This window comes from Tamandua tetradactyla, chromosome 9 (assembly GCF_023851605.1).
Source record: "Tamandua tetradactyla isolate mTamTet1 chromosome 9, mTamTet1.pri, whole genome shotgun sequence".
NCBI lineage: Eukaryota > Metazoa > Chordata > Mammalia > Pilosa > Myrmecophagidae > Tamandua > Tamandua tetradactyla.
Genome location: NC_135335.1, coordinates 62,149,582 through 62,176,040, shown reverse-complemented (window position 1 = coordinate 62,176,040; position 26,459 = coordinate 62,149,582). Strand labels below are relative to the sequence as shown.

At 37.7% G+C, this 26,459-nt stretch overlaps 1 long non-coding RNA gene across 7 annotated transcripts in view; it reads right to left on the bottom strand.

The window, feature by feature from the left end:
* Positions 1-26,459, bottom strand: part of LOC143646130 (uncharacterized) — a 69,293-nt gene that overhangs the window by 34,977 nt on the left and 7,857 nt on the right. Inside the window, exons 2-8 of one of the 7 annotated variants that reach the window (XR_013157312.1) lie at positions 13,666-13,947; positions 13,143-13,184; positions 12,285-12,427; positions 10,506-10,611; positions 8,410-8,476; positions 4,811-4,857; positions 1,446-2,248 (exon numbers count right to left, since the gene is read on the bottom strand). This is a non-coding gene — a long non-coding RNA (uncharacterized LOC143646130). Of the gene's footprint in view, positions 1-1,445; positions 2,249-4,687; positions 4,858-8,409; positions 8,477-10,505; positions 10,612-10,729; positions 10,815-12,284; positions 12,428-13,142; positions 13,185-13,665; positions 13,948-26,459 lie in introns of those variants that run through there. The other 6 variants (XR_013157314.1, XR_013157317.1, XR_013157313.1 and 3 more) reach the window with 6 other exon arrangements.

Genomic DNA, 26,459 nt, shown 5'->3' with positions numbered 1-26,459 from the left:
ATGTGTGTACATACACACACACATACACATACATGTATTTGTATATACTATATATCAGTATCTATCATTGTATAAATCTATATAAATTATAGATATGTCTATATATCTATGTATCTCTATCTCTACATCTATCTGTTTATCTTTCTATCTATCTATCTATCTATCTATCTATCTATCTATCTATCTATCTATCTATCTATCTACTTATGTATCTATCTATCTATCCATCCATCCATCCCAGTATCCCTTACTTTTGTGTCTCTGGTGGGACTGTCATTCCTTGTAGAATCCTCCACCAGGTTTAGGATAGTGGCCAGTCCTAGTCAACCCCAAACACCTGGCAAATGATGAATCCAATAATGGTGATAGACAGATACTGAAAGCAAGAGGCTCTCTCCTTCAGGTAGATTGGTAAATTTAGAAAATCTGAATGTGAGGTTACTGGTAGCTTCTTTCCTTGTCCTATGAAGAGAGTCCAAAAATAGAATTAAGGTAAATGGTGGAAGCAGAGATCAGCGTCAGCTCAAGAGACATAAGTCACTCAGTGATAGTGATTCCCAGCATCAGTCTTATAACGTGGTTCCCATAAACCATTCTTCGGTCATGTGAACTAAGTGATTTGTTTTTCCAGAAAATATTTTCTCTGCTTTGTTTAAAATAATTTCTGCTGAGTTTCAGTTACTTGCTACCTTAAAGTCCTGACAAATACAGATGGCAAGGAACTCTCATGTTAAAATTTAACCTACATTAGCAGTGTGCAAAAATTACTTAAGAAGCAAAATTGTATTAATGAGTTTTAGAAGCAGGTGTTATCCTTGTGGCAAGGAGTTATACAAGAAGCTTCAAAAAAAAGAAAAAAAGAAGCTTCAAGAAGGAGGGGAGGCTTGGTTTGGGAAGGTTTAGATAAGGAGAGAATGGTAAGGACATTCTGAGCTAAAGATACGAAGTGAGAAGAGATTATTCCATTCTCTATATTCAAATAGCTGCCATCCATAAGGTCTGGAATAGCTCCACATGTATGTTGGAATGTTTTGATGGCATTTATCACCTTTTGCAGCAACTTAAATAAGGGGATATGCTGTAGTAGATTTCAGCCCATTTGAAAGCACAATAGAAATGATATAATGTTTTGATGTGACAGAACTTTTTAAGTTTTGACATCTTCTTATCCAGAGTAAGAGTTAAATATTTTCCTTTTTAAAATTTGTGAGGCAAAATTAAGAAGAGAGAAAACATCCATCACTTTAATCAGCTAACCTCAAATGATACCACTCTTTGAATCCACAAATGGCAGGACTGTTTTCACTAGTGAATGTTATTACTGTACTCAAACTATTCTTGGATAAGAGATGAATGTTTGAGAGGGATTCATGACTCATTTTAATAAGTGTCTTGGTAAATGTCATACTTCCTCTAATGAGTGAACAAGAACATTTAGTGTCACAATAATCTTATGAGGCAGATATTTTTAGCATGCATTTTAGGTAAGATGGATTTGAACCATAAAGGTATAAGCAATTATCCAGAGTTGCACAACTAAGAAATTGGCAGAACCAGAGTCAAACTCTTCCCATTTGGATTTAGGTGAGATTTAAAATATATTTTGAAAGTGGAGCTGAAATGATTGGTTGATGAACTGGACTTGGGAAATAAAAGAATGAGAAAGGTGAAGAGTAACAAGAAGATGTTTTGGCTTAAGCAACTGGAAAGCAGAAGTAACCATTTGTTGAGATGGAGTAAAAATGGGAAGGATTACCTTAAAGTGAAACACATACTACATTTCAGGGGCATGTTAAACAATAAAAGTCGATGACATCTAGGAAGTTGGATATAGGACTTATTGAATTTGATGGAAATTTCAAGGCTGAATATGTAAATTTGAGTGTTGTCCATTAAAAAAGATGTCACCTCTATCCATTTGTTTTAGTCTCCTAGAGATCTTGTAACTATCATAAACTAGATGGCTCACAGTTATGGAGGTTAAGAGTCTGAAACAAGGTATTAGCCAGGCCACGATAACTTCTTAAGGGTCTAGGAAGAATCCTTCCTTGCCTCTTCTAGTATCTGGTGGTTCCCAACAATCCTAGGCATTCCACAGCTTGTAGATACATCACTCCAATCTCTGATTCTATTGTCACGTTGCTTTTTTTCTCCCGGTGTGCTTGTGTTTCTGTGTCTCTTCTTCTCTTCTTATAAAGACACCAGTCATATTGGATTTAGGGTCAACATTAATTCAGTATGAACTCATCTTTTAAAAAAATATTTGTATTGTTAAAACTTAACATACAAACATTCCACATATGGTGTACAATCAACAGCTCACAATATCGTCACATAGTTGTGTACTCATCACCATGAACATTTTTTTGAACATTTGTATCACTCCAGAAAAAGAAATAAAAAAGAAAAAAGAAAAAAACTCATACATATCACATCCCTTACCCCTCCCTCTCATTGATCACTAGAATTTCCATCTACCCAATTTATTTTAACCTACATTCCCCCTGTTATTTGTTTATTATTTATCCATGTTTTTTACTCATCTGTCCATACCCTAGATAAAGGGAGCATCAGACACAAGGTTTTCACAATCACACAGTCACACTGTAAAAGCTGTATCATTATACAATCATCTTCAAGAAACAAGGCTACTGGAACAACTCTACAGTTTCAGGTACTCCTCTCCAGCCACTCTAATACACCATAAGCTAAAAAAGGATATCTATATAATGTGTGAAAATAACCTCCAGGATAACCTCTCGACTCTATTTGAAATCTCTCAGTCACTGACACTTTATTTTTTTCTGGTATGAACTCATTTTAACTAAATACATCTGCAAAGATTCTATGTCTAGATAAGGTCTCATTCACAATACTGGGGGTTAGGACTTGGACATATCTTTTGGGGGTACACAATTCACCCACAACAGCAGGGAACTATCTTCAGTGACTGAGGGAGTGAGTGCTAAAAGAGAAGGGCATGAGGCTGAGCCAGTAGCACCCTACCCGTCAGATGTCAGGAAGAGAGCGCCAGTTCAGCAGAGGTGACCCAACAACGTGGATTGAAATCTTACCCCCGGTGGTGTCCCTTAGATCTAACAAAGAAAGCATTTCAAGTGAGAAATGATCAAGTATATCAGGGCTGCTGAGATGACCAGTAACAGCAGGCTGAGGACTGTTCACTGGACTTGGCAACATGGATGCCATTGGGAGTTGTTGCTGCAGGAGTATAAAGTTAGTGAATAAAATATTTTCAGCATCCCAGTGGATGGTTGATATGATAGAATCATTTAATTGGTTGCCATACCAATGTCTCTGGGATTAATGTTTCATGTTATTAAAAAATCACTTCCCGGTGATCCTATTGCAGATTTTACGTATTTGAAAACACTGGGAATAATAGCAAAAACTGTTTAAATACTTAAGTATACAGTTGGCTATTTAAATAAGAACAGTTATATGTTTTTAAAAATGAAGGGCAGAAATCTACCTGAGTTGAAATAAAATACTGGATTATGAAATCTGATACACTCTACCATGGGGAACCAAGGAGACTTGGCTCATTCCTCTCTATCTCTCTAGTGGAAAGCAGCATCTTAAAAATTTTTTTTTTCTTTAAACTTATGAGAAAAATCCATTTATTTTTCTTGCTACAGCATTTTTCCTCAGATGATTATTTTATGCAAATATGCCAGGTTGTTATTTTGATAAGCAATTTAGGGCAGAACTATATGTTGGTGTCAGAGATGTGGAGATTTCAAAACTCAAAGCTCTGTTTGGGGATTTGCAAACAAATCATCCAGCAGTACCTAAAATTACCTTTGAGTTTGGAAAATTATTGTTAACTTGCACTAGGCTTAAAAGCGACAATTGGTAATTATAAGAAAATATTTCAACTTAATGAAGTAAGGAAATGTAGCTGACTTCCTTATCGTAATATCCTTCTTCTCCCCCTGCTGGTTTGATGTCCTAATCTAGCTGAGAATTTTCTCTCCTGTTTCAAGGCAGAAATAGCCCAATGAATATTTATTAGAAAAGTTACTAGAATGTGTACCAATCAAACATAACAAACTGCTTTTCCCTTTTGTTAAGATTTTAAAATCCACCCTTCTTTTCTTTTCACAAAAGAAGTACATGATCATTGAAGAAAACTGAAAATAAGTAAAAGCAAAAAGGAAAAATAAAACTTGAGATACCCCGAACCACAGATAAACTGCTGAGAATGTGCTGTTGCATTCAAGTTAACACAGCAATGGAACCTCATGCTTTAGGTATCTCTCTGCTCAACGCACAGAAATGATGGCTAAAATATAAAGAGAGACTATTTTAAAAAGCATACGTATAACAATAAAATGAATACAAACATCTTTGTGGAAAAAAAATAGAAATGAAATGTAAAATATTGTGCAAAGCTGATGTTATGAGGAAATTGGGATTAAAATTACAACAGCAACAAGGCAGCTGGAAGTTTGCTTTTTTGGGAAATGAGAATAAAAATTCCCTACAAGAAGTAGGACTCTATCTAGACTCACTCTTTGAAAACTAGTTGGAACACAGCTCTCCTAGTCATGAAAAGAGACATCCTGGAGCTGTATTTTATGGTCTATTGTGTACAAGGAGAAAAGAATAACAAAACAGCTTTATGTTCAAGAAAAGATGTTTTCTGGTTTAGTGGATTGATGCCACATGCCCAGTATCACCAGAGTACAAGAGCCCTAAGTCATCTAAAAATGTCTGGTTCTAAACTGGAGCCATGAGGAGTGGAGACAAGGAGAGACAGAGAAATAGAAAGAAACACAGAATGAGATACCTCTGACTCCACACGAGTCTTACAGCCATAAAAATAATTGCAGGAACCTATAAGCCAAAAAATAGAGAAGAGAGAAATAAGATAATAGGTGAATATGAAAACAACCAATAAGGAAAATGTATTCATTTAAATAAAATCTAATAGATAGAGGAACTCCAAACTGGATAAAATCAAATATAGAAAAATTAAATGCTAATACTATATATAAGACTTAACCCAGAATCCAGTGAGAAAAAAAAGACTATAAATATGTAACATTCCATTAAGGAATAGAGAAAACCGGGAAACTAAGGAGTTTCAATATTCCTATAATTGCTTACCAAAGAATAAAGAGATAAAATTGATACAATATAAAGAATTACTGATTTATATGTAGAATGGAATGATATCTTAATGTTTTGTTTGTTAATGTTTTTAATTAATAGAAAAAGTTAAAAAAATTGATGCAATATTTATTTAAAGAGTTACTAACTGGAGAATTGTTCAGAATTAAAAAAATGAGAAGTTAGAATGAAAATGCACTTTAAATATCAAAGAATTAAAAGAAAACCCTCTCTTGGGCATTGTTCTAGTTTGCTAGCTGCCAGAATGCAATTTACCAGAAACGGAATGGCTTTTAAAAGGGGGAATTTAATGAATTGCTAGTTTACAGTTCTAAGGCAGAGAAAATGTCCCGATTAAAACAAGTCTATAGAAATGTCCAATCTAAGGCATCCATCCAGGGAAAGATACCTTGGTTCAAGAAGGCCGATGAAGTTCAGGGTTTCTCTCTCAAGCGAGAAGGCCCATTGCGAACACAGTCAGGGCTTCTCTCTTGGCTGGAAGGGCACATGGTGAACACAGCAATCTGCTAGCTTTCTCTCCTGGCTTCCTGTTTCATGAAGCTCCCAAGGAGGTGTTTTCCTTCTTCATCTCCAAAGGTCGCTGGCTGGTAGACTCTCTGCTTTGTGGTGATGCAGCATTCTCTGCTCTCTCTGAATCTCCCATTCTCCAAAATGTTTCCTCTTTTATAGGACTCCAATAAACCAATCAAGATCCACCCAAATGGGTGGAGACATGTCATCACCTAATCCAGTTTAACAACCACTCTTGACCAAATCACATCATCCAGGGAGATGATCTGATTACAGTTTCAAACATACAGTATTGAATAGGGATTATTCCACCTTTATGAAATGGGATTTTGATTGAAACATGGCTTTTCTAGGGGGCATACATCCTTTCAAACCAGCACAGGCATATTATATTAAAACTACAGAATTTCAAGCTGAAGAGAGAATTTTACATTTTAACATAGAAAAAGCTTATTTTCTAATTAGATTGACAAAAAATTTCCATCAACAAAAATATATTTTAGAAGACAAAAGCATATTATCTTGAAAGTACTCAAAGGGTACTAGACATTTGTACCAGCTAATCTAGAACTCAGTGGAAGAACACGATAGAGGCATTTCCATGAGCCAAAACACTGACAATTTGTCATCTACAGAATCTTGGAAATATTACTTTTTCCAAAACAGAATTCCTGTTCATTTCTTTTATTTCACGGATTGATATTTCTTTATAGCACTTATCACTTTGTTGTATCAGACCATGTTATAATATATTAGTATACCGTGTGACTTGTTTTTGTTTTTCATTTGCTTTTCTTTAATAGGATACAAGATCCCCAAGGGCAAAGACTTTGTATATTTCCTTTATTGCTGTATTTCCAGTGCCTTGAATAATAGATGCTCAAAAATATATTTTGAATTGTTAAAATGAAATTGTTTTATAATTCTGCTTAGATCAAATAAGAAAAAGAAACAAAGTTTCAACTTGCAATTCCTTTTCTATATTATTTGCATTTCTGTATTCTTACTTTATGCAATTAACTTATCTTTCTCTTGCTTCATTAACACAATAAGATTTTATATCTCTTTCTACTGTCAATGCCTTATATTCTAGTCTGTGAGCAACTTTGTACGGATTTAATGATAACTTGGATTTGATGACCTACATGGCTGTTAAATTTCTATTTGATAAATTATTTTCACAGTTTATTCTAAACAGTGTGATTTGTATCTAAGAAAGTTTAACCAGCACTTTAGCTATCATTTAAATAATCTTAATCTGGAATCCACACTGTGTCGATTTGAAAGGATTATGTACGCTTGAAAAGACCTGTTTTCATCCTGATTCGTCCACTGAAGGCAGCTTTTCTTTTAATCACTATTCAGCACTATAGATTGGAAGCTTAATTAGATGATTATCTTAACAGAGATGTGATAGGCCCAATTTTGGGTATTAGAGAGAGATGTAATTCCACCCATTCCAGGTGGGTCTTGATGAGTTTACTAGAATCCTTTAAAAGAAGGAACCATTTTGAGGAGAACACAGAGTCTCAAGAGAGTCATGAGACAGTCATGAGAACCACCAGAGCCCATGCAGCCAGATACATTTGGAGATGAAGAAGGAAAACACCCCTGGGGGGCGCTTCATGAAATAAGAAACCTGGAGAGAAAGCTGGTAGACATCACCATATTTGCCATGTGCCTTTCCAGTTGAGAGAGAAACTCTGAATGTCCTCAACCTTCTTGAACCAAGGTATCTTTCCCTGATGCCTTATATTGGACATTTTCATGGCCTTTGAACTGTAAACTTGCAACCTATTAAATTCTCCTTTATAAAAGCCATTCCATTTCTGGTATACCGCACTCCAGCACTTAGCAATCTAGACCGACACCTTAGTATTAGGGATTGAAAATCAAGAATATTATTGAACTCTAGCAGTAAAGATTGTTGAAAATGCATCCTAACTGGAGAATTGAGTGGTACTCATTATGAGCCTGGCTAGAGAGAGGGTATGAACAATACCTCCTTTTATGAGCAAACTGGAAGACTCTGTCAAGGACTATTGAGTAGAACTCTAATTTTGAGCTCCTTGCTTCATAAAAGCTCTTTCACCTGACTCTAGTAGAAGCTTGGATGATTCTGCCATCAAAATATTGTTGCAGCCACCTTGGAGTAACTCTTTCATTCAAGGGGCTTTTTGGAGTGCCTGAAATAAATGTGAAGCTTCTTGCAATATTTCAAGGGTGGGTTGTAATACTGCTTTTGTGCCTCTTTTTGCTGAAAAGAAAGTTCATTTTGTCTAAAACATTTTCTTTGCAGCATATTACCTGATAGGTAGGAGAAGAGAAGTCTTTTAAAGCATTCATTAAATTCTAATTGTTGAAGATGATATCTATGAAATGAACCTACCAGTCACTGAAGGACCATATTGAATTAGGTCAGTTCAAAATAAGGACTTTATGATGGTGATCCATCATCAGTTGGAAAAGTTGTAGAATGACAGATTACCCAAGGCAATAAGGGTTCATTCAAAAGGACTTCCTCCATGGAGAGTGCAAACTCCAGTTTTGCAGCCTAGAATATAGGCAGATTCTGGAGGAAGCAGGGGGCAAGAAACATGCCATATATCATTGGGACATCCAACTAGAGCAGTTATATAACTTACTGTCAATTCTGGAACACTTTCATAAGTGAAATATACTAATAATTAGGTCAGATCACAGGTTGAAACAGGAATGGTGTCAATTAAATTGATGTTTGCTCACCTCCACAATATCCTAATGCCTTTCAGTGCTCCTGAATCCCACCAATCAGATTAGTGACTCCTTTTTTCTGTATATGCAAATAAGGCATGGAAAGAGGGAGAGAAATTGCCCTCTCAACAAATCTGCAGGAGGGTGGAAATATTAGCATATATTTCTTTCTCTGTGGTGTAAGGGGGGGGGGATGTAGAAAAGGGGAGAAAACATTTCTGCCAACATTTATAGATGTATAAACTGTGTGGTTTGATGAATAGTTGTTTCATGTTCATATATTTAACCTATATTTAAAGTGTTCCATATGATTTTCCTTCCTTGTGAATAGAGAAATTTAGATTCTCCGAAATATAACAGGGGAGACATTGAAGAAAATGCTCTTTCCTCCTTTTCTTCATTTTCTGACACTTCCAACTCTCTTTAGACTACATGCTGTCCTTGGCCATACATCCTCCAATCACTAGTACTAATCTTATTGCATCCTGGAAATCTGGCTTAATCATCCTCAGTTAAGTAGCTTCATTTCTATTAATAGCAAAAGAAAATTGAGTGGATAAGGTGAGCAAACTTTTCCTTCTTTGATTTAAATAGAGAATAAAGGAAATGAGTGCACCTGGTACTGTTGTTTCTGTATTTTCAAAAAATCCTTATGGAAGCCCTTTTGCTGTCTGCTAAATTATTCCCATTGCCAGGCACATGCTAGGAATGAACTTTGGTCTCCCTGTTGGTTTGTTGGGACCACATAAACAGTTCTAACTAAAGACTGTACCCTTCCAGAGCAAGTATTTAATTGTCAGTAGATATTCATCTAGGAAAAAAAAAGTGATCCTTGTTATACAAACTATTTGGTGAAAATGTTGCTTGAATAAACTTGAAAAGCACCTAATTTATCTAATGAATATATAGCATTAATGGAAGGGTTTTTAAAACAATGTCATTAATTTGTGTTTGCTAATGTTGGCAGCATTTAAGAAGGTACTATTAGAAAGAGAAAATAATAGGTTGGTTTGTGAGCAGGAATCAAGAAAATAAAGAATGCAAAATTCAGGTACTTTGAGGTTTGGGAGAAGTAACTGCTTTTCAACCCTAACAGATTGGATTCTGCCTAGAGACAATTATCAAATAAAAGATATGGCTTTAAAATCCATTGCTCAACTTTGAATGGTTTGGGTAGGGCCTCATTAATCCTGTGAGTTGGACAAAATGACAAAAGGGAAAGAGACCGGAGTGTGGCTGTTATAGAAACCAGATAGACTCCGATTACCAAGAATTATGTCCATAGAGGTAGAGTCATAGGTCTTGGAAAGAACTATGGCTATGGCTATTAGAACATACTTCTGGCCAAAATGAGTTGACAAAGCTTTTAGGTTTTGAGAGAGCTGTGTTGGCAAAGAAAACCAAAGGCTGGTTTTATTCTTCTAAACCTTTGAATACCCTCATTTTTATAGGAAGAAACCAATCTAAGAAAGCTGCTCATTTCCAAAACAGAGCGATGGTCACAAGAACATGTTACTTAGATCAGTGACTTCAGAAAGCATCAACATCAAGGGCTCCAGTTTTGCAGTCTGAAGCCATTACATTTGTGCTGAGATTGTGCTTCCTACTAGCTGCTGCCCACCAATGATGGAGAACAGCAAGTCCTGCAATATAGGACTCCCTTGATGGGCAACTTTGGCTCCAGAAGTTACTTGTTGGTCTTGCCAAAACTCTCTTAGAATTTTTTTTGCAGTTTAAGATGCTTCAGTTCCCTTACAGCTTTCAGTCCTTCCTTCGCTCTCTTTCACTCCCTTGAAGTCATACCTGTATCATCATCTGAAGGGTACCCAGCCTCCCCTAGCTCCTCCCCCATTTTCTATCACAGGCATTTCTCCTAATAAATGTCTTGCATGTTTATTCCATGTAAGAATAAACTGCTTCTCAGAGGACTCAGGCTACCACAGAATGCATATTCAGAATTGGTCTGAAAACATGTTAGAGAATGAAGGACATTCCTGAGGTGGAGGACAAATGGACACAGAAAAGAATGGACTAGGGATCCCCTACTTTGGGTTATGGCAAACCAGTCCATAACCAAGAACACCTCCCATCCCTAAGACATTTCTTACCAGCTCCAGACATTTGACTGCTTAATATCTCACATTCTTCCCAATTTCTAAATAGGAACACTTGCTGCAGACATCCTTTTCTTGACCAAGAGGAGCTTTTTTAAAGCTGTAGAATAGAGTCAAACAATCAGAATACAGTCTGGAAACAAACAAACAAACAAACAAAACCCTCACTAATTACTTAGAAAATTTGGAATAAAAGAAGAAAACAAGACCTGCCCATTCTTTGATTTTGTCTGCGCTTCTAGCCCCCAAACTGTGATATGTTCCTGTTGTTTAAGCCAACCAGTATGTGGTGTTATAGCAGACCTGACAAACAAAGACAGTGTGTTTTATTTGTGAAATGAAGAGTGAAACAAAGAGTTGCTGAACAGAAACATGAATTGTGCTGGTTTTTAGGGTTATGTACCAAGTTTTTCTTTTTCTCCTGGAGTTTTTGAGCACAAGGTTGGTTATATTCCCCGGTGTCCTGTAATGGGTAGAACTCTAGATCCATTTCTGATCAATAGGTTGAAATTGGAAATGCTGTGTATCACTTAGGACTGAAGCATTTTGTTATGGAACCAAGGTCCATAACCCCAGCGCAACCTCTTCCCTCTGCACTGTGGAATGGTCAGCAGTGTTTGAGATGGCGGCTGTTTCTTCAGCTGCACCCAAAGGACTAAGATGCACAGAGTCCCCAGCTAACCTGCAACTGCCATATTGCATTAGGAAGACAGGAACCTTTGTATTGTGTTTAAACCACTGAAATTTTGAGATTATTTATTATAGCAGAGTACCTGGTTTGTTCTGATAAATAAGGTCCAACGTTTATTTCAAAAGAACATTTTTCTGATGTATTCTTTCTCCAGAATATTTACTATTTTAATGCTTCTTTTGACAATTGATTATTTCTGTTCCACTTCTTTTTCAAAGAGGATTTGAGAAACTTTACAAGGATATGCTCAAAATAAATAAATAAATAGCTTACAGATATTCTTTCCCATGGGCAAATTTAATTTTAATTGCAGAACTGTATGAATGAATGTTAGAGGCATTCCTCCTATTTTTTTTTTTTTTGAGTGCATGATCAATGCAATTGAACCTGGGTCTCCTACATGGAAGGCAGGCACATTCCTCCTATTTGAATGTATAAGAAAGTTAAAATATATTTTGCATAGACAAAGCAACACGTTAAAACAGAAGTTGAAAGAAATGGATGCATTTGGTATTTATATTCAAAAGTGCAAAAATAATGTAATCCTTAGTGGTTGATTGTTAATGTGGTCTTAAAATCATGTCAAAAAAAATGACAGCACAAATCATAAACAATGGAATAATTCATCACTGTACATAAAAATTTTTTCTTTAAAAATTTAAGAACATGTATTTGAAGGAAAAGTCTAAGTTATAGTTTTAAATTTTTGTCTTTAAAGCAGTGCACAGAGTAAACTAAAACCTTTATAAAAGTGATCCTACAAGTTGCAATAATTTCTTTGAGTATTTATTTTCATGTTATGTTGGATGGTTTTCACAGAAAATATCATTGCAATCTTTTTGAAAAAGGCAGATTTTTAATTATTAGGATACAATTGTACATACCTCATTTCATTACATTAAATTTCATAATGCATATGAGTTGATGTAAAGCTGTCCTTTGTATATGAGTGAGGAAAGAAAGACAGTGGCTGTTAAGTAACAATAGAAATCAAGTTTGTCTTTCACTTATAATCCTGTTTAAATCACATTTTCTAAGTACCCACACCCCATAATGGTAAAATGAAATAAGTTGCTAAATACCTTTATTTTGTTTCTTTCCTTAAGATTAGTCTTATGTGTGCTCCATGGGTGAAGTTTCAAACATGAGTCTGCTGCAGGCCAAGCACATTTTCTTTGTCCCAGGTTCAAGTTTTCTGGTCAGATAGGATCATATCTAATTAAAGCTGAGAATCAAATGTAGGTCAGCTTGAAGCAGGGATCTGACAGGTTTTAGTTTTCTGCTTTTCAAAAGAATGTGTAGTAATTATTTTTTCCAACTCCAGGTTAGATAAGGGGAGCATTCTACAGAGAGGTCGCTTTTCACCAAAGTCTTGACACTGTTGGCCTCTGAAATGGTGGATCTATTCCCAGGGGTCCTGAAGTAACATGGTTACAAAGGCGAAATTTACTCTCTAGTGCTCAATCTCCTTAGTAGTTAGAAGTAATACTTTGTGATTTCCAGATTGAAAAATACTGAGATTAATTAAAGATAATTTGATGATGGCAATCAGATGGCTATTTCTGGCAAGAGTCATTCCATCGAAGGCAAGGATTAATTGACTAGTGACATTACTTTACATTTGTAGAAGCCTGTTAGACATTTTAAAGCATTTAGAATAGGTTTTTTTTTTCCAGAATGTAGAGAAGAGCTTATAATCCTCATTGTATATGTTGGATACTTAAACTCTCAGGATTTGTAAGTGGAAGGCTAGAAAAAAAAAATTCCCAGTCTTCTAACCCAGAAATTAGTGCCTGTCCCATTACACTATGCCCATTAGCTTCCAAACATCACCCTGTTTTAGGTCCATGTGAGTTGTAAGGCTCTTTATATGGATAGTCAGGAGTGGCAAGGATGAATGGCACCAGAGATATATGAAAGAAAAACTTAGTAGTACTCACAGGTCTTAGAAGAGAGAGAGACGGCACACCTCATGAGGTCACCTGGGGAAATACAGCAGGAATGTAGGTTTAATCAAGCAGGTGGGGAGCAAAGATTAGAGTGGACCTGGGGACTGTGCCCGTATAAAATTGCTTGGGTAGGGCTGTAGTGGTTGGCGAAGCAAGAGTGAAGATTGGGGAGCTTGTATTTGACTTTCTGAGGGGCATGAATCGAAGGAAAAGAGGGAGAAGAGCTGATTATCTTTAAAAGTAGGTGTCAGGGTGGTTCCTGAGAGAGCTAATGACAGGATCTAAGATGACAGGGTGTTATGACGGTGCAAAGCATCTACTTTATTTTAATTCGCTACACTGTAGTAGAGTGTGGGCATGTGAATACAATCCATCATAATAAAACTATCATTATTTGTTCATCCTGTATGCACAAATAATTCAGAGAGTGGCACAAGATATTTCTTTCCTTGTTTCCATCAGAGCCACTTTCTGATTTCCTTGTTTGTGTTCTATTCCCCCATCTTGTGCTTACTGGATATTTTTATCCCTTGTTGCATCATTCTCAGCTCCGAGCTGCATTCTGGATGAGGAAGCATGTAGGATCCTTGAAATTCTCTCCTCTCCCACGGTCCTTTGGGGGAAGCAAGGATGAGGGGTGCTTTAATCCTTAAAGACTTACAGCCATTCCCATTTTTCAGGGTAGAGCGTAGGAATGATGATGATGTTCACACCCGTAGCATAAATATGAGAGCTACTAAGCCATCAAAAACTTGGTTTTGATTTTTTTGTCTGTCTCTTCAAAATCTCTTTCCACCTGAGGAATGAAAGAGAAAGAAAATCCCACCCTCGTATAACCAGTTTTCAATCTTTTCCCTATACTCTGACAATGTTGAATTTTACCTGAAACCTGTGATCCTGGCAACCAGCATTGATTATAAATCCCTCATCCTTTGTCTTACTGGCCAAGAGAGCCTTAAGTTCCCCTTAGCTTGACTAATCATTTGCTAGGCTTTTCCTTGATTCTAGGCTCCTGGCCTCCATCACCTTGGCCCTTACAGAATCCGGATAGAACATGTTCCAGTTGCTTCGACAATAAACTCGGGCAATCACTCTGAGCTTCCCTTTCAGTCCTCTTTCACTAGTTCATCCCATTCCTTCAAAACTCTCCTGGAACTGAGACTCATCTCTTTCCTCTATTGTGATGGTCTTCTGGTCACCCTCACTATAACAGTAGGCTTCTGATCTCTTTTCTCTATTGAATATAGCTTTGCATAAAGTCATGTTTGCCTTTTTCATATTATTTAATGCAATTTTCTACTTTGACAAGTCCTCCAACCCTGCCTACCCTCCAACAACAAAAAAGGCCAGGAAAAGAAAGATTTGCTAGTAGTTAGAATTTGTAGAACATGAAGCTAATGAAAGAAGTGTTGAATGCTGAGGCTTCATACTAACATATGCCTCTAATGGCAAGGGGAAGGAGGTCAGAGAGGAGAGATAAGACAGGTGAATAAAAATCAAACAAACCCAAACTGTCTTATATATGTAAATCCTCTAAAGGTTATGAGTTAGCAGAGTCATCTCCACAGGAAAAGAACAAATTTTAACATCTAATCTCACTGCCAATATATTTAAGCAGGAAAAGGCATTATGAGTAATCATCTTTAGGCTGCATAAAGCACATCAACCAGAAAATGGTCCTGAAGGAGATTCAAGTGGCTATAAATTCAGAATAAAGATGCAGTACTTTGTCCAACAATCTGCATGTCAGGTCTGTAAACACTGTGAACAATAGGGTACATAAAACCTAAAGAGAATTAGAATAAAATTTGAGAACTAGCAACATTAACATTTTAGTAACAAATGATATGCAAAGAACTTTTGTTTCAAAAGATACACTTGAGAGCTTCAGAGAACTCCTACTGTGAGCCCCACTGGTGTGCTGTTGCTTTCAAATGCCATCCTAGCCTTTGATTGCAAACTCACGTTGACTCCAAGCAGTATCAGTCTATAAAAGCATAAAGGTTAGCCTTCCATTGCAGGAGTGTGTAAAGAAAATGCAAGAGCAAAGCTGAAATCATAAAAGGCAAACACTCCAATATGTCATGGGACTTTGAAACGGGAAGGTACAAAATTAATCAGAGAGCCCTCTTCCCTCTTCTCTTCCTGAAAGGTGGCAACAAATAAGAGACAAAGGCAGGACTGCCCTTCACGTCCCCTATTGCTTGCCCTTTATTAGCACCGCAGTCAGAGTTCTTCAAATGCCAGAGACAGAAGGTTAAGGAGGCCCCTTAGTTAAGATGCAAAAGAGCTTTTTCCCCTAGAGATATTTCATGGTGAAAAACTTGAAATCAAGCCAAAGAGAAGTTAATCTTAAAGATCTTTTCAGCAGAAGGAGAGAGACTATCTTTAATATTTCTCTTTTTAATAGAGAGGAGCAGAATTCAATGATAGATTTCTAAATTGTTCACTTTATTTTGAGGATTTAAGTGTTGATCTCTGAGGAATCTATTTAGTAGGACGTGGGAAGTGGAAAGGGCAGATTGTTGGCAATATCACACCTTCCTCTGAGGTAAGGAACGGGTCAAAAAAGAGTAATAACAATAAAAAGTGTTGCCTTTTTTTTTAGTACAGTCTGAACCTAATTCACATGTAATAATAATTGCTTTTTGAACCACCCTGAATTGAGCCAAATAACCGATCAGTTTAATTTTAAGAATCTTTAAAATAAACATGTGACTAACGGTGAGTAGAGTTTGTAATCATAAAATAATGTAGAGTTATGTTCATTTTGCGCTTTGTATGTGTTTATTCTGAAGATTTTGCTAGTCAGAATTCTCTTCGTTCATATAACTACTCTCTGAGTTTGGTAGTGTTATTATTCTCATTTACAGATAAGAAGAATGAGACTGCAAAATCAAGTAACTTGCCCACATTCGAACAGTTAGAAAATGGCTAAGACAGGATCATAACCTACATTGTTGACCTAGATCCTGTCCTCTGACTGCTACATTTGGGCAGCAAATGACATGATTTTGTGAAAGTATCTCCTACAGATACCAATGGATGTTCAGTTCCTTTCCTTTCTTTTGTCAAAAACAAAAACAAAAACAGAACAACCAAAAATCCGAACTCAGCAGGGAGAGACTTTATTCCAAAGGATTTTTGCAAGTGGTACAAAGAACTATTGCAATAGGGAGTATTCTTTTATCATAAGACTGAAGATATTTCAAAGGTTAGGCAAAGAAGTTTTTTCTTTTATGCAATGGGAAGAACCAACTGTGGGAAAGTGGAATGCAGGTTGGTATGATTGGAAAGGAGATGTAAGAATATTGTTTACTGAGGCAGTCTATTTTCTGGGAGCTGCTCTTAAAGGTCAGGGGTCTGGGGGAAGAAGAGAAGCCTAACCAAAGTTTTGCTAAGCATTTTATTAAGATTGATCAGTGCAGACAAACAGTTCAGTTAGGTTTTTATGAGGTCATGACTGGTAATTTGGAGGACTTGTCACAGTTAAGCAAGAGGGCATCTGTCAGTCTTGTTTAAGTTATATGGGGGGAATGGTTCTGTGCAGTACCTGCTTTCTGGAACGCAAAGGGTAGTCATGTTCATAGCCCCCACTGCTTTCCACAATCACAGGATTGGGTTCAACATGGTGAACTATCTGAAGAACATCTTGAGGTAAGCATTCCCATTAAATCTGACAGCAGGTAAATTTTTCCCCAGTGTTTCTGAATGTATATGATGACTGAAAAAAGAAAAATGTACTCAAATGTACAGCGAAATTCACATATAATTATTTGTATTTTATTAGATTATCTTGTGTCATTTGTAAATAAGATATAAAAAAAGTGTGTTTGAAAAACAAGGAGAAATAGATACGATTTCTACCCACCCCCCAGATGTTTTTGTGTGTTTCTTAAGACCTACAGGTATGACATAGTCTTGGGAAAACATCACCTTCATTCCTGGTGCATAGATACTGTTAATGAATCAAAAAGGATAAAAAAGAGGTACCAGGGACATCAGCATCAACTGAGATTAAGCTTACGAAATTGCAGATTCTGGAGGAGGGAGTGAAATTAATACATTTTTAACAAGTATCCCACTCATTTTTATGAACAATAATGCTTGTGAATTTGAATTGGATAGAAAAAAAAGTAGCAATCTCTCCTTCAGCCTTGATCCTCCCTCAATCTGCCCCAGGGCTTATCTCTGAGGTAGTCAACATTTCTCTGAGTCCACCGAAATACTTTAGTGTAGAGATGCCCTGATTGGGATGTGGCCCTTGGCTGGAAATTGGACTCAAGGAGTGCAGAAACGTGCCTGGGTTTAGAAGGAAAGAGCTGAATCTACAAAGAGGGAAGCCAAATAAAGTAAATAAGCAGCTGCATTGTGAATATTGTAAATCACCAAGGAAATGTAAATGGCATTATACATTACTATTGCTTTTGCTATAATAAGTATCCATTTAGTGGTGGGAGGCCATTTCTTTGTTGTGTAAAGATGCATCAGGAATTTATATTTCTTCTTTGTATGGCTCATTTCATGCAGTAGTTTTGGGGTCATCAAAAGAGAAAAGCTGTTTTTAAGGCAACAATACTAATTATCGTTCTTATAACTGGAGGTAGATCATGAATCCCCCTAGCCCTGACTCCTATCAAACTTACAATGTCTTGTTATTTCCACTCTGTCTAGGAAAGCCCTTTCAAGCTGTTCTCTGCTCAGTCATAGCTAGTAAGTAGGGTAGCAGGATGGAGCTTGGATTTAGGGAAAGTGACTATTTGGTGTATTTTGGTCTGAAAAGAGGAGTAGGGCAATCAGGACTCGGAACAGGAAACAGAGATGTAGAACCAATGGGGCATACAGCAACCTGAGCACAAAGTCTAAGTCCCCAAGTCTACCTCTAGTCCCTACTATTTAGGCCCTGTTCTCCCTGAGGTCCACTGGTCACTTTTTCCTAAGTCCCTTTAATATAAACTCCTATATCTTGTTTTTCTTCGTTTTATTCTCTGTTCCTTGTCACCAGAAGGCATACATTTGCAAAAATCTAAAATGGGAATGATTATGTAGATGGTATGAGTCTAGGATTGTGGAAAAGAGATGCAAACAGTTTCCTTCTGGGGGGAATTAGGTTTGAAAGGAGGCGTGGATGTAAACTGAGGGCATTGAGGTCCTTGATATTTTCCTTTCTCTGTGTCCACTTCCTTTGCCATGTATGTTTGCTTTTTCTCCCACCAAAAGGTTGGGGAAATTTTCCCCATGTCTTGAAACTGGGCTGGCCCTATAAATTAGTAGAGCAGGATACGGTGAAGGGAATTTTAAGGTTCCAAGTCAAGGTCTCAAGAGGCCTCTTGAATTTCCTCTGCTGCTCTTGAACTCTTTCCATTGCCAGGAGAGCCTGCCATGGCTAGCCTGCTAGAGGTTGAGTTGCTCCATACATGTGAGCCATTAAAAGCCATTACTGTTTAAGCCACTGATGCTTCATGTTATCATTAGGCAACATTATTGTACCGATACATAATTGATATAGCATGAGATGGATGGCGATTGCAATGGGAACAATAGCTAAAATATTTGCCTTCTTGAATTGGGGTAAAGGAAGGTGTAGATTTATACTTGAAAATTAATTGGATTACTCCTCTTGTATGAATATACACAATTAGCTAGTTTAACAACATCAGTGAAATCAGATTACATTTAACTTTAATTTAGCATTCCTGGAGCTTCAAAATTTAAAACATTTGTTACAAGTGATTACATATTATCAGTTAATTATATCTCCTAGGATTTATCACCTGCTCAGGTTCTTGCTTCAGTATAAACAAAATAGTTTTACCTGAAACTCTTTTATCCATTTTCTTTGTGACTTAAAATTACCTCTTGTTTTCCATTGTTTCAGTTTCACTAAACTCTGCCCCACCCCATTTTTTAGTATGCCACTAAGTGTTTCTGTGGGAAAAATCTGAGGGAATGCTCAGATAAGGGTACTTCTGAAAGGGCTTAATAAATGGGCATCTGCAAAGGTTTGGGTGAAGTATTGAAAAAACCACAAGGTATCATAAGTTTAATGTCAGAATTACTGGAGCTACTGCTACCTCAGGCTTGAAGAGGTCATGGGGATGGTTTCTGCAACCTGGAAGATAAGAGCCCTTTCAGAGCATTTTGTGGTGAAGGAGATGTGAGAATAAATAATCCAAGTCCATCTCTCTCTTCCAGTTGCCTTCCTAGGCTCCTCATTGGCCAAAGTCAATAAGTGGGCAAAGGGAACCAACAATCTTAAGGTAGTGAATCTTCAGAGAATAAGGTGGAGAAACATAGAGGGTTAACCGGGAAGGGCCATTATCAGAATCACAGCATATATATCTTACATATTTTAGCAACAAGCCTCTTTTCTAAATAACAAAATGAGTTTCTAGAAGTCCTACATAATTATCTGCAATATATTGACTCCTTTGATTCAGAATCATCATTTCCTCCATGTAAGATTATTAACATTATGCATTGAAAAACTTGCATTATGCCTCTTGTTGCTTCAAACACTTCTAGCCTCTCCTACAGTCCTACGAAAGTCATGAGGTAGATAAGTGGCATACAGAATAGATTAAAGATAGATAGATAGATAGACATAAATTATAGTCTTATAGAAGTGGATCCATCAATTTTATCAGTTGATAAATAAAGAAGATATTGATATGTAACATATAGAGATATATAAAATTAAATTTTCCCTTTTTTTTGGTAACTCAGCATATCTAAAAATTGGGCCCTTTGCTTTTACCATTTAAAAATTATGACTAGTAAAAATAACTATGAATGTTAAAAAGAGAGAGAAAACACAATAAGATATGGGAAAAGGGTGTTGCACTGGATGCATCTTATAACTTCCACCACCAAGAAAGAAGAACAAATCATTTTGGACTCTAGCAAAGGTGCATTTCACACCTGTGATACTGCTTTAACCCATTTGCTGAATGATATAAAAGTTTACCAGCTTTGAGGGGATCAAAAGCAGGAATGAGTCCAAACTTTAGTATGAGTAGTTGTGTCTTAAGGGCCACATGATGCAGAACACCCTATATTATTTGGGATATCTGTGGTGCGAAAAGACATGGGGTTTATAGCGAGCCCCCTAAAATAAATGCCCACATACATCCCAAAGGGTTTTAGAGCAAAGCTATGTCTTTTGCAGCAGAGAACTAAATACCATTTGAAAAACAGCTCTTGGGTGCTAGTAGGTCCTGAGAAACCATAGCACCTGACAATAATACAACAAAACCATACAAAATGAGCTTGGATCTTCAGATGTACCATCTCTTAAAGTCAAGTGGGTCCAACAGGAATACATTGCTAGACGGAAGTGGTTTCTCTCGGATGAGACATGAACAGAGACAGGGGACACAAAAGCTACATGAATTTGTGACCCCAAATTGTCTAACACTGTAGCATATGCCTCTCCTGTAGCTGACTCCCCTGGATACGTGGGGAGGAAGATTCCTTATGTCCTGCTTAAGGAGAAGGGAAAACAGGTCGAGCTTGGTGCATGGATGGTTGACTTTATATTTCAGGCAAACACAAATGAACTTCTGCTGTACTATATGATGCTATTAACTGGTGACCCTGAAAGACATCTGTGAGAGAAATCTTCCCCATGGGCAGAAATTCAGGCACACTGGTCATCAATATAGTGTAGAAAGAGAAAAGGTAAGAATAAATGTGGATTTATAGGTGGTGGCAAATGGCTTCACTGGTTGGACAGAGACAGAAAGGGGAAAGATAGAGAGATTGGAGATAAGAATTCTAGGGAAGTACATGTAAAGAAGCCTGTATGAGTGGACACAAAATGTGAAGATCTTTGCATTGTAGGTTAATGCCTATTACAAACTATCCCCTGGAAAAGGCCCTAATAATCAGACAGAATGACCTAGTTTATGTCAGCTAGTTTCTGTCACCAGTTACTTCATTGTTGTCACCATGGGAGCATGGATGAAGAAGCCATGTGACAGAGATGGAAGCCAGGTATGGGTCCAGCAGCATGGGCTCACACTTTCCAGGACTATCTAGCTACTAAAGCTGCTCAATGTCTAACTTGACAGTAACAGAGAACCCTGCTGGAACCGTGATTTATCACCAGCACTCAAGGAAACCAAATAACAACTTGGTGATAAATTGATGGCATCTTGGAAAGGATAGCTATTAATCTCTACTAGGATCAACACATTTGCAGCTATGGGTTTGCCTTCTTTGCCTGCAGGGCCTTGGCCGGAACCACTATGCAAGGACTTACAAAGTGACTGATTCACTCACCAAGTATAATGTGTAATGTTGTCTCAAACCAAGGGAACCATTTAATTTCAAGGGAGGTATGGCAGTGGTAACAGGACAATGGGATCTGTTGGTTTTTAGGACTCCTGAAAACTACTGGCAATGAATGCCTTTGTGAGGGCAGAGCTGAGGTAAATAATGGAGGGGCACTCTGCAAGGATATGGTATGTATCCTAAGTATAAAACTATTATATCAGCCTGTGTCCACTAAAGGTGGAATGCATGGGTCTGAGAACTGAGTACAGCAGTAGGAGTGATACAATTTCTGATCATTCCAGTGATCCATGTGAACAATTCCTGTTTACTGTCTCCAGAGATTTAGGCTCTTCTAGAGGTTCTGGCTGTTAGAGGAGGAATACTCACATCAGAAGATGCAATGAGAGAGCTACTAAACTTTAAGATGTGTCTTTCCCTTGGTCACCCCCATCTCCATACTGGCAGAATAATTGACCCTAATCATCAAGAGGCAGAGGAGCTGCTGTTATACTTAGCTGTAGGGAAGTAGGCTTTTGTTGGGCCAGGAGTTTGACAAAATTTTTCTTTAAATGGTCAGGAGGTAAATATGGTCTTCTGGTTTCCATTCAACTACTTAACTTTGACATGTAGTGTAAAAGCAGTTTGATTAGTCATAGTTCTTCAGACTAATCTACTAATTTTATTAGTCATGGTTTACCAGACTAAACCCAAAGCAGTTTTATTAGTCATGGTTCTCCAGACTAATCTCCAGACTAATCCAGAATCTACTGAATATGTATATATCTCTACCTCTATCTCTATCTATGCATATATCTGTATCTATTATCTATTATATAGTTTACATATAATTATTTTATTATTTGATTTATTTAGATTTATTATAAATAATTGGTTTCATACAACTGTGAAGGTTTAGGAATCCAAATTCTATAGCGCGTTCTGCAAGCTGGATGCTCCTATAAAGGTGATTTTAAGTCTGCAAGTTTATATTCCTCAGGGGAACCCAACTGACTGAAGTTGAGGCACAAATTCTTTCTGACTCCTGAAATTCTCATTTCTGGCTTTTAAGATTTTTAACTGAAACCTCTCACATTGCTGAGGGAAATTTCCTTTGTTGATTTCAGATGTAGTAAGCCATAAATGTAAACAAATGTTTGTAGATGCATATTCATCAACAAAATACCAAACAATCAGCCTTGTGTTTGATTCATCAAGCACATGGATACCAAAACTTAGTTGACACAGTGAAATTAACCATCACATTCCATCCCCTTCTCAACTTGGCACCCACATTATTTCCTTTAACTATGGTTAATCTCCAAATAAAGATAATGACATAGTCATAGTTCTGCTTAACATTGTACAATTATCCTACATACAACAGAAATGGACTAACACTTTCCCCAGAAATGGATACAAATCCTTGGGTATTATTTACTCATATCCTGATATCCTATAGTTTAAATACTGTGATATAAAGTTAATACAATTTATATTACTTGATAAGGGCATAAGAGAGAAACAAAGAAAGATACTTTATTTACATACATACAAATAAAATAAAGAGGAAATACTAATAACAATTATAGTTTCCATTTTTTGCAACTGGTCACTTGGTTATAGGTGATATTATAACTAACTTCTTCCACTACCTATTTTATATCCCCTTTGCTATCAGCAAGTAAATCAACTGGTCATGTTTTTAAGCCTGGTGGGGTGACTCAAACCTCCATTCCTGAATGGTCTGGGATATTAGCAGTCCTATCTGAATTGGATTGTTGTCATTTTCCATTGATTGTAATCATAAGGCTGGTAGTAGTAACAGAAGTCCTCAAGGATTTGCTATATTGCAGGAATACTCTTCTTTACCTCCATTGTGTATAGTGGTCTTATTTGCCCTTGATAATCAGGATCAATCACCCATCCAGTAACTCCCTCCTTTGCCTATTGACTCAGAGGCATAAGGGGTCAAGTGGTCAGGTGGCAGTTTTAAATTCACTTCAACAGAATCATTGTTGTGTTGCCTGGTGGAAACACTCCTCTATTTAAAACAAAGACCTTTAGACAGGCAGACTAGCAGAGCATAAGGGCATGGGGACAGAAAGCAAAATGTTTCCAGTGGATCACTAGGAGTCATAGTAAGTGTGTGACTCACTTTTCCACCCTTGATTCCTATCCCTGTGAATCCGGGCCATGGGAGAAATGGCTCCTTGTAATACATTGCAAGGTAGAGAATACTACCCTTATCTTGCAAGGTATCGCCACCTAGTTGGTAACATAATTGATTATTCAAAAGGCTATTCTATTCTTCTATCAATTCATCTGTTTTAGGACAATGGGAAATAAGGTAAGACCACAGTGAATTCCATGAGTATGTGCCCATTCCTGCACTTTATTTGCTATGGCGTGGGTTCCTCGATCAGAAGAAATGCTGTGTGGAATACCATGATAGTGGATGAGGCATTCTTTAGCTCACACAGACAGTTTTAGTGGAAGAATCACATGCAGGAATGACAAACTCATATCTGCAGTATGTGTCTATTCCAATTAGAACAAATACTGCTCCTTCAATGATGACAGTGGTCCAATATTATCAAGTTGCCCCCATATAGCAGATTTATCACCTCAGGGAATGGTTATATCAGGGACTGAGTGTTGGTCTCTGCTGCTGGCCCGCAGTGCACTCAGCAGTGGCTGTAGCCAGGTTGGCCTTGGTGAGTGAAAGTTCATGTTGTTGAGCCCATGAATAACCTCATCCACCACCGTGGAAACTTCGTTCATGAGCTCATTGGGCAACGACAGGGTGGCTGGAGAAAGATCTTGACTTTTCCTCAGAATGTATTATCCTACCTCCTAGCCATTTGATTATTAAAGTATTCCCCTGCTGAAGTCACCCTCTGATGAGCATTCACAAAGAACACAAGTGTCTTCATTCACAAAGGTATGTCCGCATACTCCTCTCCTAGTCCTCCTTGTCACCAATTTTCCAACTATGTTCCTTCTAAGTTCATGACCATCCAGACAAACCATTGGCTGCAGCTTATTTGTCAGAAGACAAATGCACCTCCAGCAATTTCTCTTTCCAATAAAAATGAGCAACCAGATACACTGCTCATAGTTCTGTCCATTGATAAGGTTTTCCTTCACCACTGTCCTTTGGGGTTTCCTCAGTAAGGGGCTACAAGTCTTCATTTTTTGAGTGGTATCTGTATATTGTGTGCAACCATCTGCAAACCAGGTCGAGATTTTCTCTTCCTCAGACAGCTGATTATAGGGAATTCCCCACAAGACCATAGCTATAGGCGGGGAGAGAGAAGGTAATGTGAAAGGAGTGGGAGCCATGGGCAACTGGGCCACTTCTTTGTGTAACATACTTGTGTCTTCAGGGCCTGCTTAATCCCTAGCTCATATATGCCATTTCCATTTGATGATGGAGTATTGCAGTTCATGCCCAACTTTATGGCTTGGTCGGTCAGACAATACTCTGTTCAGTGAAGGACAGCTCAGGTCTTACAGTAAGTTGGTGGCCCATGGTTAAGTGTTTGGTCTCTACCAAGGCCCAGCAGTAGGCCAAAACTGATTCTTCAAAGGAAAGCAGTTATCTATGAGGATGGCAGGATTTGGATCCCAAATCCTGAGACTCCGCATTGTGATTCTCCTATCAAAACATGCCAAAGGCTCCAAATAGCATCTCCATTTGTCACTGAAGCTTTTAACACTATTAAATCTACTGGATCATATGGCCTAAATGTGGCAATCTGGACCTATTTCAGAGCCATCTCTTATTCTTGACCCCACTCAAAACTAGCACTTTTACTGGTGACTCAGTAAATGGATCAGAGTAGCACACAGAGATGAAGAATAGGTTGCCTCTAGTTTACAAAGTGGTGGACTAAAAGACTTACCAACAATTCTACAGTGGTCACAGCTTTTTGCTTACCAGGTGTCATGGTTAGGGACAGGTGTCAACTTGGCCAAGTTGTGGTACCTGTTCATCTGATTGGGCAAGCTCTGGCCTGCCTGTTGCAATGAGGACATTTCATAGGATTAGGTCATGATCACGTCAGCTACATCCACAGCTGATTCCATTTGTAATCAGCCGAAGGGGAGTGTCTTCTGCAATTAGTGATGCTAAATGCAATCATGGGAAGCCTTTTAAGGAGGACTCAGAGGAGACAGGTTGCATTCCTGCTTTTGCTGGTGAGCCTCTCCTGTGGAGTTCATCCAGGTCATCCGAGTCATCAGCTTCACAGCCTGCCCTGTGGATTTTGGACTCTGCATTCCTACAGTCACGTGAGACACTTTCATAAATTTTATATTTGCAAGTGTTCCCTGTTGATTCTGTTTCTCTAGAGAACCCTAACTAATACATCTTGGTACCGGGAGTGGTTCTTAAGGAACAGAATCTTAAAAATGGGTTTTTATGAATGGTTTTCTACTCTGATTGGACTCAGAGACACTAAGGACTCTGATTCCTATAATCAGAATGACACTCCCAATCCATGGACTGAGTTGGCAAAGGAGATAGTCAAAATATCATCATTCGATTCTCCTAATGCTTCGCTTGTACGAAGCCAGACTCTGGGGGATAATGTTTTTGACACCTTTACAGAGTTTTGTAGAAATAAGAGTTATAGAGATGTTGGTTGGTTGCTGTTAGATACACTGTCTACATTAAAGGTTGAAAGGGATGGGCTTAAGGCTTTAAACGAGAAGCTTAAGCGCCGTCTGAAAGATGTAGAGGTTTCTATGAATATCCTGAAGGAAAATCTTATTTCCTGTAGCCGTAGACTTGAGATCTCTGAAAATCAGACTCAGAATCTTATTGTTAGAGTAGCAGCTTTACAACGTAAACTGAAATCTCAGTCTTGCATGGTGTCTGCTGTTAAAGTGAAGGCATTGATTGGAAAGGAGTGGGACCCTGAAAAATGGGATGGTGACATATGGATTGATAATGATGTTGGGGGTGAGGTTGAAACCCTAGACCATGCTGAACCTTCTTTAGATAACCCTGTAATAGTCTGCCCTGAG